Source organism: Lissotriton helveticus, chromosome 10, assembly GCF_964261635.1.
Source record: "Lissotriton helveticus chromosome 10, aLisHel1.1, whole genome shotgun sequence".
Lineage (NCBI taxonomy): Eukaryota > Metazoa > Chordata > Amphibia > Caudata > Salamandridae > Lissotriton > Lissotriton helveticus.
In genome coordinates, this window is record NC_136071.1 from 452,894,484 (window position 1) to 452,920,506 (window position 26,023).

The following is a 26,023-nucleotide window of genomic DNA, read 5'->3' on the forward strand; positions in this document are numbered from 1 at the left end:
TTTATAAAGCACAACAATACCCTGAGGTGTCTAGGCGCTACCTGAAAGCATGTGCAACTAGGTACAGGGGGGATGTGTGTTTTATGTCCTGAAGAGCCCTTTTTTTAGTCTCTTCCTAAAAATTAGCAACTTAGGGCCATATGTAGGTAAATACTATTTACAGATTCTAAAATACCGAATTTTACCGATTCGGTATTTCAGAATCGGTAAATGGTATGTAGGTATTGATTCGGTAAATTTTACCGAATCGGTAAAATTTGGTAATTACGATTCGGTATTTACCAATTCGGTAATTCCCATTCCCATTCATTCCTATGGGCCAGAAGGGTGAATGGGAGTTACAGATTCAGTAAATACCGAATCAGTAATAGGGGGAAGACTTACATGGGTACATATGTGGCACACTTACATGCCCTAAGGGCATGTATGTCTGCCACTTGGCACTTTTGGAAAAGCACACATTTGCTTTTACAAAGGTTTTTGATATTTACCACCAACTTTTAGTTGGTGGTAAGTAACGAATCCTTAACACAGAAATGCACTCACTTGAGTGCTCCCTAAGGATTCAGTAATTTATCGATCGGTATTTTAAGGAATCTGTAATTTACCGATTCCTTAAATTACAGATTCGGTAAAATACCAAATCCTTAATTTTGGCCCCCTACATCTCAAATGCCCAATACCGTTCGGTAGCAGCCGAAATTCGGCAATTTCGGCCATTACCGACCAGTATTGAGCTATCTACAATTGGCCCAAAGTCTCTTTCTTAAGAGAGGTGGGCAGTGAGTTTCACAATTTGGCTGTGGTCATGATGAAACTCTTGCCACCCCACTTATTGTTTTTTATCTTGGGAATGATCAGATTTCCGAGATGTGCTGTTCTTAATGGGCTGGCTGGAATATAGAGTTTGAGATGGCTAGCTAACTGGGTAGGGCCTGTTTGGTTGCGTGATTTAAAGGCAACGCAAAGGGATTTAAATTGAATCCCCGTTGCTACCAGCAAACAGTGAAATTGGAGGAGAGCGGTGGTTACCTACTCTATTTTGGGAATTCCTAGGAGAATCCTAGCTGCTCTGTTTTATAAGGTCTGCAGTTTTTAGATGCTGCACTGGTAACTAGGGCATTGCAGTAATCAAGTCTTGAGGATATCAGCACAGATATCACTGTTTTCATTAGCTCTAGCGGAATTGAGCGCAGTACTTTCTTCAAGATTTCTAGGATATAATAGCTACTTGATGTGGTAGAGTACAGCTGAGCTTCAAAGGACAACTTAGTGTCCATAATGACTGCCAGATTTTTTGCTTTATGAACAGGCATGGGTAGAGAACCAAGCTGGGCGAGCCACCAGTTACTAGTCCAGAATTAAGGATTGCTACTAAAAAGCAAGATGCATGCCTAGATTTCTCAGTGGCGATGTAGCCAGGACTCTTTGCACAAATGAAAAATATACTTGAGGAAATGAAGACAGCTAATGCAGCCAACAGTTATAACACAGCACCAGTGACAAGTAGAAAGGCTTAAATTGTAAGCACTATGTCTATGACAGCTGAGCCAGGCTCTTCAAACAGCAGGCAACGCTTCAATGGGCAGGGAAAATCTAGCGGAATGCAGCAAGAACACACAATGCTTGTATCATGTGAAAATAGAATGTTAAATTAAGTTTGAACATGTTTCTTTCCTGCATAATAACAAATACCTGAATAATGTTCCTTGCTTTAATTATGAACATGCCTAGTTAGCTGTTGTTAGAAAAGGGACCGGACTCGGGCCAGCCATAGCGACCAAACCAGCCCACACATGCAGGATTACCACTCATTAACAAAGAATCGAGACACCAGGCCATTACAGCGTTAGAGAATTACCACATTCTTAGGCCGTATTTATTAGCCATCATAACCATAACAAAGGAGATAGACTAGAGAATAAAAGATGGGGAGTTCATAATCACATTTTTTGAGACAAGAGTATTTACAATCAGACAATAAAATTCAATGAATATGTTGGAGTGAACAATTGAACATATTTTTTAAATGATACACTCGGCAGAGTTGTGTTTGACTACCCCTTTTTGGCTTCTTTTCCAAGTGCTTCACCATACTTTGGATTTTCAAGACCATATCAGACAAACCCAGCTGTTTCCATAGAATAGAGGAAACCTGGGCCAGTGACCAGCTGGTCCCCCATACTAATAAACCATGCCAGAGTCTTTCAGTGGGGTATTCCCTATGGCTAACTATTCTGGAGGTGCCAAACCTGAACCTCACACTCCCGAAATACCACTCAGGGCACCATAGAGTGAGGCTAGAGGCACTTGCTGGAGCTGACGCCCCTTTCTCTTCCCCTGAGTGGCATATCCCTGCTCTGAGTGGAATATCAGCTTAAGGCCATTACCCTCCTGGGTTCACCTGCAATTAGAAATGACGCCAAGGTTGTCCATGTGTTTTGTAGCCAAACATAACTCTCCCTCCACCACAGACCTGGGTGATTTGCCAACCACCCAGACCTCTCCCTCAAGCTGCATGCGCTAATGGCGCCTTCAATGCTGTACAGCAAAAACAACAAGGTTGTCAACAAAAATCGCATTGCCCTGAGCTGACAGGCTCTCTCCATGCCTGTGTAATAAAGTGTCACCTTGAATGCACCCATGAGGGTTTGTCTGTAAAAGAGCAGTGTTCAGTTGCTGCCTCATTCTACTATTCAATCGCCTTGCTGACTAGAGGCTTTTCTAGGACTGACCGAACCACCATACTCTCCTAGGGATGATGTGGGACCATGCAATTGCTGTTCCTGGGCAGCCTTTGGCTGCCACAAGATGTTCACCAATAGGTTCTCAAATAGAGTCCTCCTGCCCAGGGTTGCCAAATCATTGCCACCAATGCGGAGGATGATCAGTGCCAGTGGTGGAAGCCTCCCAGGACATGTCTCCTCCTCAGCCAGTTGTCATAGACCATCCAGGTGTAGACCACACCTGCTCACCCAATGGAAGCAGAGGCCAGCATCAGCTGCGTGGTGTAGGAAATGATCCTGCAAGAATGCCGCCTGCGCCCAACGAACAAAGGAATGACTAATAACTCACACACTGGCAGGAGCCATGTGCTCTAATGTATACACCGAAAGAAGAAAAGGCAGAACGTTAATCATACAGGATAACAAAATCATTGATTCTTATGTCAGATTGAGTCAAACATAACTCTTATAGCAGTCAGATTTCCACCTGCCAATTTGCATAACGACCTCTGGGCTCAGCCCTTCCCCTACCTCAGATGTTGCTGCCCATATTCGAAAGGAATGCAAACTGAACTGGCCCTTTATCCCTGCTGCCTTGAGGGTCCTTTATATTATATGAGTGAACTTGAACTGTGTTAGTGGAATACGTGAGATGTGAACAAGCAAGGCACCCCCATACTCCCAAGGTTACAGCTGGAAGTAATTAACATTTTCAGTCACTGGGCAATCTGCAAGTCCCATAGTTTTTCTCAACCTAACACTCCCCCTCCCCAATTTATCCGTTTAAGAACGAGGGATGGACACCACCAGATCGCCACCTAACCAGTGCATGTGTTGTATTTGGATCTTCCCTGAGCCTACTGTTGGGATCTAGCCACAATCTCACATTTCTGGAAGGTCCTATAAAATGCCAGTGAGACGGCTGCAATAAAGAGCACAACCTAGAAGCAGGATTTGCAAACCCTTGGCAGAACTTTGATGAGCTCACCCAGTTTGTATATATCTATGGGACACCTTGTGTTACTCCTGCCCCCCTCCAGTCTTTCCCAACCCTTAAGGGTTTGCTTGACTAAAAAGGAGAATGAATGATCTAGTCCCTCCTCTAACTTCATAAAAAAAATTCTAGTGCTAATATGTGTTGCCTCGCAAATGCTGCTGGTCTACCCTGTAACTGAAAGTGTCCCAAAAAACCTAGCCGGCCAGAAAGGAACTGAATCATTCAAAATAGGTACAGGATACCGAGCAACCCATGGGCATACACTTGTCATAGTAAAACATTCGCTGAAACTGAAAGCCCAGAAGGTGGAAGTCATCTGGGTTGGAGAGAGACAACTGGAAAGTCGACCCAATGCCCGTTTTCGCCATGTGAGCCCCAGGGCCAAGAATTCTTAACAGGGCCAAAACCCCATCCAAAGATTCTTATTTTACTGAGCACAAGGATGGGTCGATGGCATTATTCACTGAAGCCCCCTTGGTGCCAATAGATTGTAAATCAGTCTGTACTCTCCAATCTCTTTCTTCGGGACCACACCCAGAAAGGAACACACAAACTGTGACAGCGAGGAGGTAGTAAAAGGGCTGACTATTCTACCCAGCTTCAGCACCTTATCAATCTTCTTCTACACTACATCCTTGCTTAGCACCAAAGATTGCTGATTCTTGCAAAACCCAGTACCCTTGAGCTCCTGTGTCAGTATCCGAACTATAGTGAAAGCCTAAGTAGAGCTGAGAAGCTGTGTTGCGGGTATGAGTTCAGCCAAGAGTTCAAAGCCATAATTGATACCAGGGATGGAATGTCAAACACTCCTGGTGGGCTTCCTTACTTCTGACCTTTCTTATCTTTGACTTTCTTGAAGCATTTGGATTCAGGGTGCCCTGGTGCCCCACAGAAGGAGTAAATGTGTTTACATTTACAGGTACCTTGAGGTATTGAGTATGCCTTTTTGTTAAATGCCCTGGAGGCCCTTTTTTCGTCACCCCATCATTTGCCACTCAAAAGGATGACTGACCACTACCCTCTAGCTTTTTCAACATTTTGCAGCGAAGCCAAGAATTAATATCCATTTGGTCCCAAAACATGCCTGGAGGTGGCTTTCTTTAGCCTAAATACCCTGTCATATTCCTACCAAGAAGACCCACAAATTCCTCATAGGCACCCACAACTTTGTTCAAATATTAGGTCATCTCTGAGCCCCACCAGGGGTATTTCTCAAGAATCACTGACTGATAGATAGTAAAACATTTAATCCAATTCATGACCATTTCCTCTACCTTATTTTTTTCGCATTATGCATCCAATCCTTGGATTCCTTGCTGTCTTCCTCTAGGGATCTTACTACCATGAACTTAAACAAATCTACATAAGCCCCTTTCTTTATTTTTTCCGTCAGTTCCTGAGATAGATGCAACCCCAAACTGAGCCTGGACGAGAGCACCTGATCATGCCTACTCAACTATACTGGTTACTGTCTGTGCTGGTGTGTGTGTGGTGCCGGCCCCACATGCCCTCTGACCTGATGCTGGGGCAACCGCCGGAGCATTAGAAGCTGTCAAGGCACCTCCCCCTGACCACTCAGGTGGGTTAGACAAGGCAACATTTTGGAAAGGCTGCTCATCAGTCCCCCTGCAGGACAAGATAGTTATTCCTTTGGCAATGTACCATGCTCCCTGCTAAGGCAATGACCTCCTGGGCCTCCTGGCCACAAGGCACCTCATAAGTAGGGGCCTTAGCTATTCCTGTTTTCAACCCATCCTCTCATTGTTGCTTAGTGATAGGGGAGAATGCTGCTTTGGGGGGGGGGCAGCTTCTCTAAGGCACCCCTCAATAACCCCCCACAACCATTGTCCGTCCCATCCCCAGCGTTGAGCTGTGAGGCCATCTCCCTCTGTGGAAGAGATGACACAAATGGCTACAATAAGGCCAGAACCTGGCCCATGTCATTCAACCTGCCCATGTTTGCTGCAATATCCGACTTGTGCTTGACTTGCTTAGGTGGCGTGATGCACAAAACAGATATGAATGTATGCCAACTCAGAAAATAATTAGGCAGTAGGCAATGAAAAATGAGGGAGCTCTGTGAAAGAAACCCCCAAGAAGATGTGCAGAACTCACTCAGATTTGTGCACTTTTATATATGTTAATTAAACTTATAATAGTGCACAACTCACCCCAGGGATATCTCAGCGCTGCAAACAGTCACAGGCAAAAGTGAATTGAGTTAGAATAGAAATGATTTGCACATATTCCTAAATCTATGGTATTCAGTGCAAAGATGGATATGAAGAGGTCAGTTGTTCCAGTAAACCGGAGCCAAGTAAGAAAAGCCTCTGCCACCGCATCTAATCAACCATATACAGGGTACACTCAGCAATGCTTTGTCCATGGACCTTAGAGTTGTGGCAGCGATGTAGCGTGTGAGCTTCTTCGGATGTTAACTCGAACCTTTACCTTTTAAATAGTTGTAGGTAACGCAGCATATTCTAAAAGTGCTTCTCTGCCTGGCTGGTAGCCAGTGGAAAGATTTCAGCACTGGGGCTGAGGCAGCACCTGACAGAAGTTTGAAAACACAAGCCTGGCTGGTGTTTTGCCCTATTTGTAATTTTGCCTCAAGTGTCTCATTCGCTGAGGCCAGTAGTGCTTTGCCATAGTCCAGGCTGCTGATTATTAGAACCTGGACTGATGTTTTTCTGGATGTGATGGAGAGGTAAGGGAAGGCTCTTCGTAGTAAGGGCATAGTATGAAAACTGATACCAGTAGTATTCTGGATCTGCTCTTTCATGAACAGTGTTTGGTCTATCTTTACACCAAGATTATTGACTGCATGCCTTGGGGTCGGAAATGCGCCCAGTCCGTAGGCCACCACACATCTGAACATTGAGTCTAAGACCTCTAGGCCACAGTGACTCTTTGCTATGCTGACACAGAGGATTGTGGAGAGCTCAAAAGTAGCCAGCAAAATACAAAGTAACCTTAAGGATCCCCGCCAAATATCACAATCAATGCCAGGCAAGCCAGCAAAACGTGCTGTCCATGGTGATGAAAAGGCGACTCTCTATTGCAGAAAATAGGTGCCTGAAAGAACCCTCCCGAAAAATTACCCTCAAGACCACCAGAGATTAGAGCAGAGAAATACACAGAGCCTGAAATCACCTCCCTCGTGCCTCCACCTTACCTGGAAATCTCCTGCAGGTTTGTCACCTCTCCCCACGAGGCAGCCAGTGCCATAACAATATACAGTAAAGGTTCCCACCGCCTGAAAAACCATGGAGGAGAACAAGGAATCCTATTGTGGACTCCGGGAGGCCATTGGCGAGCGGATTGTGTGTATGCACCGCAAGAATCTCCAATACAGCTCCAGGCAAAAATGTGGCTCATGCAAGTGAAGCAGGCAGTGTTGGCGTCTGTCAGGGACGTCCAAGGGGAATGAGGTGTCTCATAGCAGGGCTATGCCTGCCTTTATCCTGCCCAGGTCAGCCCCGCCCGGAACCCTAGGCAACCCCGCCAGCCCGCGGACAGCCTTTCAGGTCACTGGACCATGCCTGTGAAAATTCAAAGATGCAACCCCCATTGGCCCCAAACTCTGACCAGTCAAATCTGGCCCACACCTGTCATGATGGCCTGCCAGCCTGTGGTGTTGGCCCCAATTTAATTTCAGTTATGTATTAATCAACATGATTAAATATGTACATATGATAGAAACTGCTAAATAAAGTGTATTTCTAAATTTATGCTTCTCCCTCTTGTAGCTGAAATGTAATGCTTTGTGAACTCAGTTCTGGAGGCACATCTTTCTATGGCTCTTGATGCAGCCTTTTCTGTCAGTGGGAGCCGAGGGAGAAGTTTCCTCATCATCAAAGGCATCACTGACATGTTTCATTGGCATGCCATTCCTGATGGCTACATTTGACACGGCAATTCCCACGGACTGGTCTGCCGCTCACATCAGTTTCAACATTGAGAACTTCACAATAAAATCTTTTAGAATCTTGCCTGATCAGTTCCAGGTTTTGATCCTGCGTCGTTGTGCTGTAGCCAGTTGCTGGTCCGCCGAGGCCAGTTTCCCCCCTGTGTGACAGGTTTGAGAAACTGAAATGTAAGCAGAAGATGGGACAGGCATCAGATGCCACACTTTCCATTGCTGCTCGCTGGCACCTCTTTGTTGTCTCCTGCTAACGGAACCACCCCTGTTGGTTGTGGGAGTCCCGCTTGGAGCTGCAATGATCTTTGCCACCAACTTCTTTGCCTCCGCCAACGGGTCCTCCCCTACTTCCTTTGCCCCCACTGACATTGGCAACATCCCCCCTTCCTAGCCAAGGGAGTACTACCGCTATCTGTGCCACTAGCTCCTGTGGGACCTGATTGCTGCCTGTTGGCACTCTGATGGCGGTAGGGACCACTGGACTCAGTACGGTATCACTGGACTAGGTGTGGGCACCACAGGGATTGACGTGGGGACCACCGGGATTGGTGCGTGAGACACCGGACTTGGCGTGGGCACCACTGGGATAGGAGCAGGGACCAACGGAATACCTATAGGGATCACTGGTATAGGTGTAGGGCTCACTGGAGTTACTGGAACTCCTGAGGGACCCTCACCCGAAGGAATCTCCCCTAGCAGCTGACATGGCATGGGGGCTTTGTCCTGATTCTTCCCTTTCCTGGGGCTAGCCCACCTGGGGAGCAGATCCAATTCACCCCTGGGCTTTGGGGACACTATGGTTCGCTTCGGCCTACCCACCGCCTCACCCTGCCCTTCCACTCTTTGTCTGAGCTCTGCAAGGCTCTGGCCCAGTTGTTCTACCTTTCCCCATCTATTATCCATTGTCACCATCCTACGCATCATTGACTCCATCATATGTCCATGCGGGAACGCTTCGTGCCACACTTACTGGCCATAGCTCCTGAGCCAACAATTGCAAGGTAATTTATATAGGCCATAACACAGCAAACACAATGTTATCTGTTACCTAAATGATTTCGCTCGCTTCAAGCCTCCCCACACAGTTTGCCTGGCCTGGAACCTGTCCAGGTCCTTACCTGAGCACCGTTGGGGGTACACAAACCGGCCGTAAGCACCACGCAACTTGAGCCGCGCCACACAATCTAACCTGGGTGTTGGGCGAGTAATCTCGAGCCTGGCAGCCCACAGAAGCAGTGTAATGCAGGCCTGTCTTGCCCTCTTTTAAACGGGTGTCCTCTTGCCCCCTCCGCTGTGAGCGGGTGGGGGCCAGTGTGCCCGCCATACTTGCCGCGGGCTGATGCCGGCCCCGCCTTTCTCTTTTGATGACGATCCCATTAATATGTTAGGGATCTAACATTGTCGACCTCAGCACCTTGATACATACTTGTTTAATTTCCATATCAATAATATGTGCAACGGTGCTATTTACATGTTTGTGGCCTAATTTTCAATTGTATTGTGGCCACTGTTTACGAATGCCTGAGTTCAGTAACTCACTCCGTTGTTGAATAGTAGCCCACTTTCATGCTTTCTTTACTCTTCAAATACATTATTTATAATCCATTGTGATTTATAAAAACATTGATAACATTGTACCTCTGCATTAATTGCATAGTATAATTTGTGTTGTGAGGGACCTTTTTTGTTCCTGTATAAATACTTACAGCACAGGTCGCTTCAAGACCCTTGGCTTTCCTTTTCTTTAAAATATATATACATTTGGCAATCTGGCACATGTGGCTATCATTTTACAGAAGATGCCAGATCATACTCTTGTGCACACCCACGTTTGTATATACAGAGACCGAAATTTGCCTTTCAACAATCCAAATGTCTGCTCTAACATAGATCTGGTTTGTTTGTGAGTAGTGTTTCACCACGTTTACCAAGGTGTTTATTGATTCAAGTACATTGTCATTATCCAAGATCATAGGGCATATGCATGGTCACATGGAATGCTAAAACAGGTATTTATGTTGCAAGCAAATACAACCCATAATATCAGTGGCATACACTGTCACTTCTTGCATCCTTTCCATGTACCCACCTGTCTCCAGGCTGTCCTCTCTCTACTTGGTCATGAAGTGCACAGCAACAAAAGATATAAGAGTTGCGTAAACGGGATCAGTTTTTGTACTTCAGCACAGGCAGTCAATTCTTTTAAGAGCAGGTTAGTGTAGCATTTCCTATCGACATCTAAGAGAGCAATCAAGCGATCGTTTTGTGAGTTCGATTATGTACATTTTTTATGTATTGGGACCAATGTTCCCTCTAATATTTTTCCTCTGTGTGCAGCGGTGCAAGATCCCTGTGCGCTGCAACCAAGGCTATGTGCGCATCCAACTGAACATGCAAGCGAATGCGGTGCTCAGCAATATAAATCTAGGGCAATTCCCACTCCAAACTTCAGTTTACAACAAGACCGAAAACAGGTGCATTTTACACATGTAGGGTCAGATGTAGGTAATCCGATTTTACCGATTCTAAAATACCGAATTTACCAAATCGGTATTTTAGAATCGGAAAATGGTATGTAGATAAAAAATCGGTAAAAAATACCTATTCGGTAAAATTCGGAATCGGACAATCGGATTTTACCGAATCGGTAATTACCGAATTGGTAATTACCGATTCGGTATTCCCTATTCATTCCTATGGGCCTTTTGGCCCATAGGAATGAATGGGGAATACCGAATCGGTAAATACCGAATCGGTAAAATTAGAATCGGAAATCAAACGAAAGTGAAACTTAAGTAGGCAGCCAATCAGGTGCTACCACCCTCCCCCTCCCTACCAGGAAGTGGCTACAGAGGCAGCTGCAACTCATTAGAAGCTTCTTGAAAGGCAGTTGGAGCTGAGCTGAGTCCCTGAGCAGCAGAAAGGGTTTTGAGCACTTTTAAAACTGCAAAATGGCAAGCAGCAAAGAAAAAGAGCAGGCAGAGAGGAAAAGGAAACTCAAATTCAGCAGCATGGAGCTTCAGGTCCTTGTGGAGGAGGTGGTGAAGGTGCACCAAAAACTGTTTGGCAGGCAGTCCCTCACTGTTGCAGAATCTGCCAAAAGGAAAATCTGGCTGGACATACTGGACAAAGTTAATGCAGTGGGGGTGACAACCAGAGACACAGAGGACCTTAAAAAGCGTTTCTACGACCTCAGGAGCCAAACCTAGAAAAAATTGGCAGAACACCTCAAGCAGGCAACAAAAACGGGTGGAGGCAAGAACCCAGCACCCCCCCTTACTGACCTGGAGGAGATGGTGGCCTCAACCATTGAACCAGACAGCGTCTGCGGACTGGGAGAAGTAGACAGCTCAGCCAGAGCTGAAAGAAAAAAAGGTAAGAGACATGCACAGCATTCCCCCATCCCATCATCCTTACCTGTACCCTTTGTGGCCCAGTGAACCCCAGTCCAGTACTGCTAGCACTATACAGGAGCAATGCATCATCGTACATGTAGTCAGGAAATGTAAGAACATGTCGTACAGCACAGCAACCACCAAGTTAGGGAATTAATTGCAGAGATAATAATGCTAAAGTGAGAAATATTTAATTGTAGTGACTGTGAGACAGTAGTGCTTAGCTAATGTACGCTCATATGTCCACAGGTGAAACGTCTCGCAGGCGTTCGAGGCGACTGAAGGCACACCACCAGAGAGGGAGGAGAGTCAGGAGCCATCTCCATCTACCCAAGACGTACAACAGGACACAGGTGCACCAAGTAGCCAGCCTCCAGCACAAGACTCAGAAATGGCTCCAGAGTTGAGGCGTCCCCTCACAGATCACAATCCCCTCTGTTGCTGTCATCACCAGAAATGCCAGCATCACCCCATGACACAACACCTGCATCATAACCAAGCAGGAGGCATGTTGTGGCCCCACTTCTAGAAATGTAGTCAGCAGCAGCTGACATGGAGGGTAATGAAAGGCACAACTTGCCTGTGGATGTCAGCTCTGGCACAATGCACTCCAGTGCAGGGGTGGGCCATACTGGTGCAAGACGCCGCAGAGTCCTAGAAAGGCCCGCAGATGCACCTGTGGAGGGTCCAAGTGTGTTCCGTGGCCTGGAGGGGAGCATGGTGAGAATCCAGAGGATGCAGGGAAGAGCCATCCAGGCATGCCAACGCCAAATGAGGTCCCTGAACAGTAACATAGGAGACATAGGAAAGGGCATCAGGGAGCTTGTAGAAGTGAACAAAGAGATGGCAGCAGGCATGCACGAAATGAGCCAATCGGTGCAGCTGCTATGCACCAAACTGGACACTGAATCAGCGGCAAGGTGCAAGGAAAGGCAGCATGCTCATGGCCAAAATAAAGCTATCAACCGCCTGGCCACAGCCACATCCCTGCTATGCAGGAGGAGCAGTAACATGCAGGAGGCTATGACCCAAAACACCAATGAGGTCACTAGGGGCATGGGAAGGATGACCAGTGCTCTTGAGGGGCTGTTAAATGCACAAACTGCACAGACAGCTGCTCTGGATGTGCCTGTGAGTGAGGAGAGCACAGGCAGGAGCAACATGGCAAGCTCCCATGTCCCAGAGACAAGGAGGAGCAGCAGGCACCACGCTGAGGCCACAGGCCAGCAAGAGAGTGAGCAGAGTGAGCACCAGACAAGTGGCACTGGGAAGCGAGGCCGTAAATGACTATTACAGTTCATGGTGAAGTGAACCAGGACTGACATCATTGAAGTTAACTACTTGTTGTTGCACATTTGTGCTTTAAAAAGCTATTTCATGACACAATTAAAATACATTGCGTGCATACTCCACCTATCTGTGTCTCTTTACTTACTTAAAAGAAGTTGCGTGTGACCTCTTCCCGTCTGTGTCTGCCATCAGTTGGTGTTGCAACTCCAGATGTGTGTGGTTCAGGCAGTGCTTGCTCATCATCATGGTCCTCGAAATCAGAGATGTCCACTTTGGAGCACTTCTTAACCGCAAGGTTGTGCAGCATTGCACAGGCTGCAATCATCTTGCAGCAGGTGATTGGTGTGTACTGGCGAGCCCCTCCACTCTTATGGAGGCAGCGAAACCTGCTCTTCCACATACCAAAGGTGCGCTCCACAATGTTTTGGGTAGTTTTGTGTGCCCTGTTGTATCTCCTCTGGCTTGGTGTTGTAGCGTTGAGGTAGGGTGTGAGGATGAAGGACCGGAGGGCATATGCACTGTCCCCTAATTGTAAGAAGAAAAAACATTACTCACATGCACACACACACATCCATCTGCAATACGTATCAAGGGAGTTTCACACGGTGTGTTACCTAGCAAGTATCCTTCACCGAATTCCCCCGCTGTCAGGCGTGCGTAGATCCCACTGTTTTGGAAGATGTAGGAGTCGTGGGTACTCCCGGGAAATTTGGCTACTATGTCAGTGATCATGTACTTGGAATCACAGATCACCTGTACATTTATGGTGTGGGTGGACTTCCTGTCCCGATAAATGTACTCTGTGGCAGCAGGTGGGCATATTGGTATGTGGGTACCATCAATGCAGCCAATTATGTTTGGGAAATGCGCCATCTGATAAAAGTCTGTCTTTGTCCTGAGCAGTTCAGCATGCGTTGCAGGGAAGCTGATGTAGTGATGCATTCTCTGCAACATGGCATCAAGGAATTTTTTTAAGAAACCGGACAGACAGCTCTGGGACACCCCACCTACCGCAGCAACCACACTCTGGTAACTCCCAGATGCAAGCAGGTGTAGGCTGCACAGCACATGCACATGGGGTGGGATGGCGTGTGCCCTTGGGGTTGGATGGTCCAACAGTGGGTGGAGGTCCCTGATAAGGTCCAGGATAGTTTGGGGAGCCAATCTGTACCTTTGTAGGATCTCTGGCTCAGTTAGCTGGAACAGAGTGATCCACTGCCTGTACACCTGCTCCTCCCTCCTCCAGACCTTCTATCCTACTGCCTGTAGCCGTAGCCGCCTCGCAATGACATAGAATGCCGCCATTCTGGTGAAACTGTTGCATTTTGGGGCCTTTTTTATAGCCTGCACCTGGTTACCACCTGATTTCAATCCATGGTAAATACCGACTCTTAAATACCGAATTTCATGGAAAATCGGTATTTAAATGGCTACCTACATCTCAAAATTGAATTTTACCATTTCATATTTACCGATTCGGTAAATATACCGAATTGGTAAACTTACCGATTCGGTAAATATACCAAATCGGTAAACTTTCCAATTCGGTAAATATACCGAATTGGTAATTTTTCCGATTTGGTAAATTTCCCAATTTGTAACCTTTACCGAATCGGTAAATTTACCGATTCGGTATATTTTCCGATTCTGATGTTTTTGGGTCCCCTACATCCCGAAAGCCCAATACCGGAATTCGGTATAATCATCCGTTACCGACCGGTATTGGGCTACCTACATCTGGCCCATAGCTCTTTATTTTTATTAATTTATTTATTTTTACATTTTTTTATATATATTTTATTTTTCCAAGTTGCACAGATTACACATCATAACACATTTACTATCCTACTTTCTCCGCAGTTAATAAACAGTATCTTTTGTTTGCAATTACATTTAATTACAAATCATTACATCAGCTTTGTTTAGTTATGGCGCCGCCTCCTGGTTAGAGACAAGCATAAGCTTATAAAAGAAAAGAAAAATAACCAATATAATAAAGGAGATACCCCTAAGACGCGGGACCGACATATCCGGAAGAGAAGTTAATCTCCAGACTCTGTTTCCATCTGCAAATGGGCTCCCATATTCTTAGGCCTAGCTGCCTCCCTTTCCTACCTTTTCGTGCATATATGGGCTTTTCCAAGTTGTATGTCGCCAGAAGATCAGCCAACCATACTTGCATTGCTGGGGGGGTTTGTCCAGCCAAGCCCTGGCTATACTTAATCTGTATACTGCGATAGCGATAAACATAAATTCTCTCTGGGGCTCATTTGCCTCTGGTCCTATCCCTAATAAAATTCTCGTAGGGTTAAGCGTTACTTGAATATCTAGGGCTTGATCTAGGAACTTCTCTATATCCCTAATTAGAGTGTGCAATTGAGGGCAGGTAGCAAAGGTATGTATCATATCTGCCTCTGCTGAGTTACATCGAGGACATAATGTACCCGTAGTACCACCCCATTTTGCTATTCTTGCTGGAGTAAAATACAATGAATATAAGGTTTTAAAATGTTGTGATTGTAGGGGGGCATAGCAAAGAACTGTACGCCCCAAGTCCAAGGACTCCTCAAACCAGCCTTCTTCTCCATTTAGATTCTCTGCCCATTTCTTACTATATTTCTCTCTATCATCAGCTTTTCCTTCTAAGAGACTTGCATAGAAACTACGGATAGTACATTCCCCCCCTAGCCTAATTTTCTCCAGTATATCTATTTTGGCAAAGCCCGCCGGTCCTCCCCGTTTAGTGTTTAAGAAGCTTCTCACTTGCAAGAATTTAAAGAAGTCCCTCCTGTCTATTCTGAATTTATTCACCAAGTCTGAAAACTGCACGAGTCCCTCCGTATCCATCACGTCGCCAACCTGATGGATCCCCTTCTCTGCCCATCCTGCCATTACCATATCTGCAAAGACTGCTTCTGGAAAGGATTTATTTTTATACAGTCTGGTATACCAATCGAACCTCCCGAGGCGAGATATTTTTAGAAAAGAATTCCAGACTTTGATGGCGGCCCCCACTGTTTTAAACTTTGTCCTTTTGTAGTATCCAAAGTCGATACAATTTAAAAAGCAATTTTCCGCCTCCGCCCCTAGCAGCGCAGTGTAAATTTTGGTGGAATAGCTTGTGATTCTTTGGTCGATACCATCGCCACCCACCAACCCCTGCATATATTGTATGGCAGCTGCCCAGTAGTATAATTTAAAATCAGGTGCACCCCATCCCCCCCTTTCTCTTGGTAGGGATATGAACCTATAGGCTCTCCGAGTCTTTCCCTGTGCCCATATGAATCTGTTTAGGATTATCTCGAGTGCATTAAACCATCTGTTTTCAAAAAATAACGGAATCGCCCTGAAAAAATATAAAAACTATGGCAGTATTAACATCTTGATGACATTGGTACAGCCCACTAGAGATAAGTGCAGATTGTTCATTCTCTCTAGGTCTAGCTTTACCCTATCCATTAGTGGGGCGATATTGCTCTGTACCACGGTATCTAAATCCGCTGAGATTGCCACTCCCAGGTATATTGCCGAGTTTACCACCCTTTGATCGTTGCAGTCTACAAGCCTATTGGCAACTACCTGAGTCTTAGTTCTATTTAAACTATATCCCGCTACCTGTCCAAATAGCTGCGCCTCATATTCTATTTCGCTAATAGCTGCAGATGGGTTAGGTGTCAAAATGGCCACATCGTCAGCGTAAGCCAGCGCCTTAACTTCACAACCATTTTCTCTCATTGGGAGAATCCCGGGATTGCCTTCCAATCTCCGTAGAATAGGGTCCAGATATATCGCAAACAGCAGGGGGGATGATGGACAACCTTGCCTAGTCCCTCTACATATCTTAACTGCTGCCGAGTGTCCCCTATTGACCCTAATCCTTGCCGTTGGCTCTTTGTAAAGGGTCTGGATAGCTTTTATATAGCCTTCTCCTATGCCACTCCATTTCAATGCTTGCCACAGGTAATCCCAGGAGACCCTATCGAACGCCTTCTCAGCATCTAGAAAAAACGCTGCCATAGGGTCTCCCAGGGTACCTGCTGCATCGAACATTGTAATCAGCTGCCTCACATGTTGTGTAGTGCTCTTGCCAGGAATAAACCCATGTTGTATGGGGCTTACCACCCCCTCCATAATCCCAGTAATCCTCATAGCTAATATTTTGGAATATGTTTTAGCGTCGGCATTCATTAATGTGATCGGTCTATAGGAGCCAGGTATAGTTGCTAGTTTCCCTTTTTTTTAAATCACAATAATGTCAGCTTCTCCCCATGTATCAGGTATTGACTCCCCCTTTTGTGCCTGCAGCATAACATTTAACATGTCTTCAGCAATGTCTCCATGGAGGACCTTATAAAACTCCACCGGCAGCTGATCCGGACCCGCTGCTTTGCCCGAGGGGAGGCTAACCAAGGCTAGCATAAATTCCTCAAGGCGGAAGGGAGAATCTAACTCCTCCTTTTGTTCCTCTGTGAGAAATGGCTGTGGAATATCCCTTAGGTAGCTGTCTATCTCCGCTAGTCCTCCTGTGTTAACACTGGCATATAGCTCTGTATAAAACTGCCTAAAAACCTCCCTCACGGAATCCGCTTCGGTGACTGTATTACCCTGCCCATCCTCTATTTCCTTGATGTCTGCCGCCGCTAGCCTCTGCCTGGTTCTTATGGCTAGTATGTGGCCCACCCTTTCACTTAGCTCGTATGCTACCTCTTTTTTGATCAGATAGTTCTCTGCTGCCTTCTTAGCAATATTTTCCATAGCTTCTGCCCTGAGGGCTGTAATTTTCAGCAAATGCTGATCATGGGGTAGGTGCTGCTGTATAGCTAATGCTAATTCATCCTCTTCCTTTCATAGCTCTTTATATAGGGTCTTGAGACAGTTTTGGAACATAGATTAATACCCTTGGGAGACCTATTGCATTACAAATGCTTGTTTTAAATATGGCATCTGCTTTGGCTCAGTACAGCAGCATGGAAAGGCAGTTTCTTTATCTTTATCTCATCACAGGGAAATTGAAGAAGCATACACAATAGCAAGTATTTATTAAAAGTAAGTAGTTACAAACATGAACTGAGAAACAGTCAGTCGCATAACAAGAGCGACAGCGCGTACTATGGATGAAATGTAAACTGCCTTAAATAAATAAATACATGTTGTGTACAATACATGAATTCCTGAATTGTGCCCCAAAATGCTGCTGCTGATAGTGTTTTTAAAAGTTTTATAGAGCATAAACTTGGTGTGCTTTACATGAGCACCAGTTGCATTACAGAAATACACAATCATTTGTTTTATATTTGTCAGGTGGGGGGATTATTGATTTGCCCTGAGTGCACACTTCGGCAACATTTTTCCTTGGAGGCCAACACTGCCTTTGGTTAATATAAAGGTATTTCAAAAGCTTTTCTGGGGGGGGAGCACCAAAAAATAAAATTGATGCAAGCCTGAACTCGAGCTTGGCTCCCCTGTTCCAAAGGCAGAAGCACTGCCATTATTCCATACCGTCTTGGCAAATCTGACCAGCCCCCTGACACTAACAAAGCAATCAGAAGCTGCAAGCTCTGTAATGTGCAGCATATCTAGCCCTGCCAAGTACCACGCATCAGGTATTAGACTAACGCATTTCAGTGTGATGGTCCGCATCACCGCACTGAGATGCATTGTCATGCATGACATCGCCTACTCAGCTTTCCAGCCGGAGCGCTGCTTTTGTACCAGTGACTGTTAATTGGGTTTTAGCTGACAACACATTGCTGCGACAGTCTTAGCGACTCGCTCTGGCCAATCAGGACTGCCTACAATGTGTTTCAGTCACTCTGCGGCTAAAGTCAGTGACGTGACATCGAGACTGAGTCTTGTGGCTTAATTTGGCCAGTGAACAGCCAAGGCCCAGGAAGCACGCAGATTCAGTTTGTACAGCAGTAGCCCCTGCGGCCCCCATAAGATCATTAGGACCTGCACGGCCTCTGAAGGAGAGTCACGGTGCAGCCATGAATGCAGTCGGAGTGAGACCACCAGCACTGCTCACATAGCTGCAAAGGTTTCAGATTGCTTATATGTGACATTTTTATAATTTCAGGGTAATTATGAGTGACTTTCAATGACTGAGTGACACTTTCTCGCAAGCAAAATTCAAGCTTTGAAGATGGGGGAAACATATAAATATCAGAAATGGCACCCATTTGAGCAACGAGAAATGCTATAAACGATCTTAAAACTGATGCAAAGCACCAAAAATGGAAGGGCACTAACAGGAATCTCATAGCTGTCAAATTTTCATTTGCTTATGTGCGACATTTGCATGGTTTTAGTGGACTTATGAATGACATTCTGCTGACACAAGTGATACTTTCCTGGCAGTAAAACTAGGCAACGAAGTCTCAATAAAAAGGTAAATATCCCAAATTACCAACTTCTGAGCAATGAGAAGCACCCATTCGAAGTAGCCCAATCCAACCGAGTACATCCTAACTCCACTGGCAGCATCAGGTCTTTCAGCTGCAGAAACAGCTAGTCCAACCCAGGGTTCAAAACCTTGCACAATTCTAGCAGGTCTGTCCCTGCTCAATGCACTATGACCCTTTACATCGTTCAGAGCCAGCCCATCCAATTTAAAGCAACTCTAGACACATTCATCAAAACCAGTGTGGCCCTGCCAGGTTTATTCTAGCCCCATTAATCCCAAACAGAACCAGCCTGGTCCTGTCCAGCCCCATTTCCAGCCTGAACATTCCAGCCCTGCGCAGTTCTGTTCAAACGCCATAAATATTCACACATTCCAGATAGATCAAGCCATTCTGCTACATGTACATCCACCAGAACCAGCCAATAGGGTTGCTAACAGGGTGTTCTGTTCTTTTATTGGCCTAGCCAGTATATTTATGTTCAAGCATAAAGATTTTAAATCCCTTAAAGCCTGTATTTTTTCCTCATATCAGTGCATATTTAAAACTTGAAACATAAGAGCAAAGCACTTTAAAATGTGTGCTATAGCTGTTTTAATGGTCCGTGGCTGATAAAGTGAACACATAAAGCAAAACAGTGTTCAAAATGAATACGGACTACTATGTATGACCTCCAGTTCATTATTGGTGGGTCTTCGAAGAATTTAAAACATAATTTACTGGGAAAGCTGGCGAGGCTATTGGCCTATCCCACTCCACCATGACACATTCACACCACAACTCACCAGTGACAAGTGCTGCCCAGTGACTTACTGCCAGAATGGCAACTTTACTAAAGTAGGGTCTGAAAGCACCACGCCTAAAATGGAAAAAGGTCACGGATTGTAATCCCATGTGAAGTAGAGTGGGCCATGTAAGCCTCACAATACCATGGTAGGAATGTCTGAACTTCAATGCTGGCCCATTGTGCCCACCTTGCATTCTCAGGAGGCTAAAAAGGCGCTCCCTAGAATACAAGCAGAAAGGGAAATTGGGAAAGACACACACGTCATTGTGTGGCCCCCTCTTTCAGGCTTGGTATGGATTTGAGTCCTAGAGAGAATATGCAAACAACATCTACTACCTAGTCTTCTAAATTACACTATCTCAAATTGTCCAAAATATTGTGTATAATATACCTTTTAGAGTTGGATAGCATACCTGTACATATCAATTCTTCACCTGCAACATATAATATGAAATGTTAGTCTAACCCTTCTGTGGTGTTATGATATATATGCATGTCAAACCAAATCCCTTAAATACTTTGAGTAATATCAAATGAAGTTTCTAATACGTTTTGTAAATCACATCAATCCATGATTTAAATCCTTTAGGTGAAATTGGAAATTGTAACTCCACAGAGGAAAGTGTAACTTCAGTTCAGTATAATCCATCAAGTAGCAATATTGCCTTTTAAGAAATATCAAATTCCATACAAACACAGATGGCGTAACTCAAACAACAATCAGTTCCACTGAAGAAATGTAGCTGATACGGGTAGAGCATATTCCAGAGAAGATCTTTACCCTATTAAGTCTTGAAACTGAGCAAGAAGTGATCAGAGAAAAACAGATGTTTGGAACAAGGTGATCCAGAGGAAGCGCCTTGAGATGCTAGAGCTCTAGGATGGCTGCTGCAATCTAGGTCACGTGTGTATTCATTATGAATGCAACTCTCACTATGTGGGTGATGTTTTGGTTTTAGAATGATACATCAAAGACTCCCTATTTTATCTTCCATCTCAGAAGTATACAACATTTGCTTAAATCTGTATCCATTATCTATCCTAAAGAAACGAACAGCCAATCCATCGGACTTAAATATTTATCGCCTGATAGCCAACCTCCACACGCTAGCCTAACTCTTGGAAAAATGTGTCCACACCCACCTTAGCAACCACATCAAACAATTCAACCTGCTTAACCAATTCCAATCAGGCTTCCGTGCAGGTCACAGTACTGAATCAGCCATGACACACATAATTGATGACGCTCTAAAAATCCTTGACCAAAACTAAGCCTGTTTACTAATCTTACTCGACTTGTCATCTGCATTTGACACTGTCAAACACGGCACCTTGCTAGAACTGATCAAACACAGAATGGGAATATCTGGATATGTACTTACCTGGTTTACCTCTTTTCTCCAAAATAGATCTCAAAGATTCAAGGTCAATCAATCCTTATCCAAACCCATGCCAGTCACGTTAGGAGTACCACAAGGCTCTTCCCTTTCACCCACACTTTTCAACCTTTTCATGGAACCACTCCCTGAACTTCTCAGTCTCTCCGAGATCCATTTCCATATGTATGGGGAGGACACCCAACTCTACATCAAGATCCATTCACTTGAGGCCATGAAAACTCTCAATACAATGATTCAAAAAAGTCAAACATGGTTGGCCGAAAACCATTTGAAATTAAACTCCCTCAAAACGGAGTTCCTCCTAATCGCCCCCCCAACAAATCATCCACCATCCTGGAATGGATGAAGCACCTAACAGCACTCAAGGTGCAACCTCTCATTGTTAATTCAGCGAAATCGCTAGGTGTAACACTGGACAGTAACTTAAAGATGCAGAAACATATTAGCACCAACCACAAAAGGAGCAAATTTCCACATGAACACCCTGCGAAAACTGAAACCCTTCCTGCCAGCAAAGAACTTCAAGCATGCAGTTCAACCCCTAGTAATCCCAAGAGTGGAATATGGGGGTGTAACCCTAGGCGGCCTCCCCAGGTCGACAACAGCCCCCCTAAGAGCCGCTATCAAATCAGCTGTGAGACTCATCACATGTTCAAAAAGAACCTCTCACATCTCTCCTGACCTTAGAGCCCTCAACTGGCTCCCGTTTCTGAAAATCTCATGTATGACGCACAAGGCCTTACACTACAATTCTCTGAGCTATTTACCTCAGAAATTGGTACTTTCTGCTGAGAATAGAGCCTCCGGAAGCTCCAAGAATCTTCTAATGAAACCACATCATTTTGTCAAGAAAAAAACTTATAACCAATCCTTCTCTGGAATGGCTCACAGGATCTTTAATGCTTTGCCTACAAAAACTAGACTGAACCTCTCCACTGCTTCCTTCACAAAAGAAGTGAAAGCAATTCTCCTGGCTAAATTCATGTGAATTACTTACTTATTATTGTATTCTAATTATTAGTCTGTATTATTGAGTACTATATTGTAATTACTAGTTTGTACTTTTGAGCAACTTATATCTAATTCACCTCTAATTGTATGTTCTCATGTTTATACTTGTTTCTAATACATGACATATAAAGCGCTCTGATACCCTCAAGCGTCTTGTTTGTACTATATAAAACCTTCAAAATCAATAAATAAATAAATTATTAATTATGTGAAAACAATATTCAAAATAGAAAAGTTCAGAATGACTAAATCTAGGAAACCAGAAATGTATCTCATTCTTATAGCTATTTACATTGACTAGCACCAGTGGCAAAACCTCTCTGCTCTGACTACAAGTAATGCATACTGCATTGATGTTCCTGACAGTGTGTGGTGACGTGCTACAGACCTCAGTGTCAGGCACTAGACCTCGTGTCAGATATAATTTCTAGGACTCAACCTGCATGGCGGTTTATCCTGTGCTGGGCCAAAACTGTCAGGATACACAACTGTGGTCACTGAACGGAGCAGGTCTGATTTAGTATGCAGAAGACATCCCAGCCCCAAAAGGCTGATCTTTTACACTTTGTCTCGGGTTATCACCTGATGATAAATTGCACATGCAATATGCTGTTTTTTTGGGCCCACATGCATCAACATTGCCATTTGCGATTCCTTATTAGCGAAAAATAAGGATTCGCTAATAAGGGATAGCAAATGGCTATGCATGAAGAAATCGCTAAAAAAATAGTGATTTCTTAAAATTCCTTAATTGCGACTCTCAAATTGCGAATTGCAATTAAGGAATACCTCCCCATTCATTCCTATGGGACGAGAGGCCCATAGGAATGAATGGGAAGACATTCTCAATTTGCGATTCTCAATTAGAGAATCGCAAATTGAGAATGCAATTCAAGTGTGCCAGGGTGTCAAAAGGACACCCTGTTGCACCCCTGAAATCTGCCTATAAGTACATCTTGCACACGTACATGCCCCAAGGGCATGTGTGTGTGTAAAATGGAACTTTGAAAAATGCACTTTAGTGAATTTTTCAAAGTTTTTGCAAATTACCATGAAGGTCAACTTCATGATAATTTGCTCTCCCTATTTAAGTAATCGCAATTTTGCGATTTCTAAAATTGCGAAAAGTACAAAAATGATGATGCATCCCAAAAGTTCAAATTGCATTCGCAAACGGACGATTTTTGCAATTCGCACCATTTGCGAATGCAAATTTCAATGATGCATGTGCCCCATTGTTACTCACGATGTGTGAATGTTTAATGCATGGGATTTGCGAATTTGTTATGGAAGTGACTATTTTGGAATCCCTATTTCCTGTCTCAAATGTAGGCTTTATTAAATATTGTGCCATTGTTGCGAACCTTGGATTTAAACCCTTGATACATTATAAATGGCAGGTTTTGTAGTCACAGATCAGTTTTTGAACGTTCGATACCGCCAAAAGCTTCTTCGCACTTCTGCCCCCTAAATGTTCCTGATAGTCTCTTGCCAAGCGATGGTCATGCGAGCAAATGCAATAATACAAAAATGGGAGTCAAAACTGGTTGCAGTCATTTTTGCACTAGCATTTGAGTTTACATGAATTTTTGGGTCTTATGTTACAAAGCATGCGAACTGCAAAAACATAAAATTTTGCGGCTGGAAAACACCTTTTAAAAATGCAGCTAAGCCGCGGTTCAAGTCTAAAGCGTCTTTTCAACACGTACAAGGGCTTTTGCAATCAATTACTTATAGCAGTAGTCGAAGCATGAAAACGCCATCCCCGTCTAATTTAGCATTGACAATGGACTGTTCCAGCGATTCGTGACTGCAATTGCGGTTGCACACCATTGGGGTTGGGTGGTAATTGATTTGGGTAGGGGAAGCTGACCCCTTCGAAAATAGTCCAGTTGGGAATAGTTTAATCCAGGGAACCAATGCCTAATGTCTTCCCAAACAAGAAACTTATTTTTTAAAGCTGCTCAGGAATCCAGGTCTGCTGTCCCACAGCCAATCTCAGGGAGTCATATATGTAACCTATCTGTGTAACATTCTGCAGGGAGGTCGTTGCAATTCCGTTTAAATGTATAATTTGCGATGCAACTTATTGGCACATAGGTTGCATCACAAAATGCATACCCATTTACAAACAAATTCGGGTGCACGTTGCACACCCTGGTTTGCCAATGGGACCAGTAGACCAGACCCTTCATACTTTTGATCGTGTACTATGATTACCCTCCAGGGACTGTCCAAGAAGTTGAACTTAGTATCTTGGCTCTTTCATCTCTACTGTTCTTCCAGGAAGGCATCACACACGTTTGCGATTCGGCTTGGGAAAAATCAAATCCCTAGGCCCCCCCCCCCCCCCCCTTCCCCATCCCTTTGCACCTAAATATGTCTAAAAAAAAGTCTGTTTCCTTTCTGTGCTCTGGACTATGCGAAATTCTGAGTTGATAACAGTACAAGCAAACAAGGCTTCTCTAATTGATTTCCCACACAGATAAACTTGTTACTATTTTAGTTGAACATTGCATCTTAAGCAGGAACACAAAGTTTGCCTTTTTGATTCTCATCCTTACACATTTAAATTATACATGGCACAAGTTTACCCATAATGAGCACGGGTTGGGAGTGCGAGCACGAGTAGAGAAGATGTTATTGAAACTAATTTCAAAAATTCAAAAATAACTTTATTCATTTATTTATTTATTTATTTAAGCTAATTTCAGTGGGTGTACAGAAGTTAATAACTGTGCTTGAGAATGAACACAGTTGGAACTGTTTCCTGTGCCGGTGTAATGGCTAAACATTGAAACAGATATAGTAAAGAGGGCACATGGGAAGGCAGGTATGCCTAACAGCCTACACCACTATCCACAAAAATGTGTTCTTAGTGGATGGTGACGTTTGTAAGGTAAGATTGAGCAGAAAGAAAAAGAGAACGGGTCACAATAAAACACAATTTACCTTTTTAATTGAAACAAAGGCTTAAACATTGTTGAAGAAACACAATATTAGAAAGTGAAGCATTGAAGCAAAGACAAGAAGAATTAGCATTTTGATGGTGCTGCAGAGGGTGGTGCATGCTGTTGGAGGCAAGTGAGTTCAAATGACTACTGTGTGTGGGATTGTTTTTTATGCGTAGCTTACTTTGGTACCTAGCATGAAATGTGAGTGTTTTTGGGTAGACAGAGCTTGCGCTGTCTCAAACAGACTACTGTATGTACTTTGTGGGCTTCAGCCCGTTCATAGGCTTTCATTTGCTGGCTCAATTATGCCTCTCCTGTTCTTTCTCCCCATTTGTTCATGGCATGCACTTGTCATGCATCTTTTTGTGTTTAGCCATCCCCGAGCGCAGCGACTAAGCACTATCTCCATCCACTGGTAACCATTTTCGTATCTATTAACAACTACCTTTTTGTTTCTTGTATAGCAATTCACACGATAGGTCCTGTTTTCACCCTGCTCCCAGCTCAGCTAAATTTTAGTAAACAGGCCTTTAAATCTTGTTTTCTCGTCACATATGCTGAGCAAGCAAAAACCGAGATCATATGTCAGATGCTGTTTTTCGCGGGCACCTGTTTACTTTTCACCCCATTTGCATTTTGCTAAGAACACCATATAATATCAATTAAAGTGTCTGGTTTATATATGGTCCCCTGCTTTCTCTGGGTGGCACGTTCTTGCTCTTCCACCTGGCGTATGCCCTCACACTGCTACAGGCATGCCGGGTGTGTATTCCCTTCCTTCCAGCTGGTTTTTCGAAACGTATTTTTCTGTGCTCCGTGCTTCCTTGCTGACTTGCGGTCACTTGCTCCTTGGGGTTGCGAATGTAGTGGCCTATGGGTTGGGGTTTTGGTCTCTTCTACTGTGGATTAGGGTTTCCTTCCATTCATTTTAGTGATTGTGTGTGCACAGTTACATGTCTATGAGGGTGTTTTCTTTGAGGATGGGTCTACCTTCCAAATTTTTGGTATCGCTCTGGCAGGGCTGGGCCTTTCGCTGGGTGGCTGTGGCGCTATTCTCTTGGTTTTTACGGCTGCAGTTGAGGCTCCGTTTTGTACTCGGGTGTGGGGGTGTCTTCTGTGGTGGTTCCTCGGATGAGTCCC